We start from the raw sequence: 2,742 nt of genomic DNA, 5'->3' as shown, positions 1-2,742 counted from the left end.
TGAACAGCATGTCATACCTGGTGTGTGCAGCAAATGGGGGACCCAGAGCCCACCCCGACGTGCGTTTCGGAGCGACAACGCAGCTCCTTCCTCAGGGGGCGTGGGGGACCAAGTAAAACAGCCATCTATATATACAGCCAGACCGGAGGGCAATTACCCCCGCAAAGACACGTCACCTGTAAATGCCGCCAACCACGGCGCCATCGCCGCCCGCCGGAACAGGAAACACGTCAAGCACACATGACCCGGCACCAGGCAGCAGCGAGGACGCCGCGGTCAGTAACTACCGCCAACCACGGCAATCCCGCCACCAACCGGAACCGGAAACACGCGGGCCCACGTGGTCCGGTATCCCATGGCAGCGGAGACGCCGACGCCGGCGATACACAGGAGAAGCGTCCATGAACAGAATATAGGGGAAAGGCTACACACTAATACAGAGGCACACAGGGGAACACAAAAGGTATATAAAATACACAGACAGGACTATAATCAGCATTACAACTATACAAAAGCAAATATACAAATAGATAGAAACATATACAAAAACAAATAGCATGGCCATATGGATATAAACATCTCAAATTTATACATGGATGAATATACATATCTAACATCCCAGCATCTTTAACAAACAAAGATAAATAAAGAACCAATAATACAATAAACTGATACATAAATACAAAGATATATAAACACATAACAATGCAAAACTAATATTGACCTAAACACACCACTGTAAAGAACCCCAAAACTTGTGCAGAAATACCAAAAAAATTTAATATAATAAAATAAAAAACAAAAAAGAACATATAGCCCAACAACATAATACGACAGGACAACGGCTAAGCTGGTAGATACATCCCGCCAACATAACATTATTCAGGCAGATCTTCTACTATCCACTGCAGTCAACATGGACAATATATAACCTAAATAATGAAGGATAAAAAATAAAAATTAAAAACAATGTACATATAAAAAGCAATTACACCAAGATGCGCATCATGAAGGATCACAAGAAGGGAGCAAATGAAATATTCTCATTTAATCCATTCGGATGGGTGGTCCGTAACGTCCAGATCCACCTCGTCTCCAATTGCGCCAGACGTTTAGAGAGGTTGCCCCCTCTGATATTAATGTGCAAGAGATCAATTCCACGGACGCGTAGTTGTGTACTGTCACATTGATGGAATTCTCTGAAATGGCGCGGGAGGGTCTTAAGAGTGGCAACATCCGTGCAGGAGGTAGCCGCCTCTATGCCAAGCACATGCTCAGGACCCCGGACCTTAATTTGCCGTGTGGTCAACCCCACATAAATTAGGCCACACGGGCACGTAGCATAGTATATCACATATCGAGAGATACATGAAATATGTTGTCTGATGGTGAATTGCTTCATACCATCAAAGGTAGAAAAAGTGGCACATCTATCGATGTTGGGGCAGGCGACACACCTCCCGCACGGAGCACACCCACCCCCTTGCCGCATCTCATCCAAGAAAGTAGATATATTCTGCCCAACATAGTGACTACGCGTCAATTGATCCCGCAAATTTTTAGCACGTCTGAACGCAATTGGAGGATTATCAGGGAGGAATTTTTTGATGATTGGATCGACCTTTAAAATAGGCCAAGCACTCTTAATAGCCGCACGCAGCTTCTCATGCTGGGGGTTATAAGAAGTAACAAACCGTACCATATTATTACCGCTAGATTTTTTTGTGGCTTTATTGTATAGCAGGTTGTTACGGTTGGAGTATTTAGCACGGTGGTATGCCTTCTTCACACTCCGACCGCTATAACCCCTCGACAAAAAACGTTGTCTTAGTTCCTCCGCCCGAAACTCAAAATCAGCGTCGGTAGAACAAATCCGATGGAGACGGAGGAACTGGCCCACAGGAATTGCTTGGATCATGTGGTGCGGATGACAGGAAGAAGCATGCAACAAGGTGTTTTTAGCCGTTTGTTTATGGAAAATATCTGTCTGGATTAGGCCTAATCCATCCTTGCGGATGGTAACGTCAAGAAAATCAATTCTCTCCGAATCCCACATCGGGGTGAGATGGATATTAAGATCGTTACTGTTCAGGGAGGAGATGAATTGCACAAGGTCGACGGCAGTGCCCTGCCAGACAAAGATGTCGTCAATGTACCGCGTCCACAAAAAGACGCGATCCATTGACCCCTGTTTGTTTGACAGGAAGAGATCCCTCTCCCACAGCCCCAGGAACAGGTTAGCATAGGACGGCGCAAAGGCCGCACCCATGGCTGTACCCTGGAGCTGTAGGTAGAAAGATCCCTTAAACACAAAAAAAGTTGTGAGTGAGGGTGAACACCAAAAGCTCCAGGATGAGGTCCCTCAAGACTGTAGAAAACATAGATGTACCAAGAAAAAATCTAACAGCACGAAGCCCATCGCAATGGCAGATGTTAGTATAGAGGGACTCAACATCAACTGAAGCCATTATTGCTGTCAACCAGTGAGTGAAAACTATCTATCTGGGGAGTCATAACTCCATTATGCACCCCTGGTGCTTCTCATCAATGAATAAATATGCTACAAGTTTTGTCTTAAATTCCAGACAAATTAAATGGATGCAAAGAAAAAGTGTAGTAATTGCCCATGGCAACCAATTAGGTTAGAAAATTAAAGGCCCTTAGTCCTTTACCATGTGTGGAATACTTTTGTGTGGCATCTTTGAAAGCAGCTTTTCACCTGCAGCAAATACCAGTTGTAAG

This window comes from Ranitomeya variabilis, chromosome 4 (genome assembly GCF_051348905.1).
Source record: "Ranitomeya variabilis isolate aRanVar5 chromosome 4, aRanVar5.hap1, whole genome shotgun sequence".
NCBI classification, from domain to species: domain Eukaryota; kingdom Metazoa; phylum Chordata; class Amphibia; order Anura; family Dendrobatidae; genus Ranitomeya; species Ranitomeya variabilis.
The sequence above is the reverse complement of the archived record's forward strand: the minus strand, read 5'-3'. Positions refer to the sequence as shown.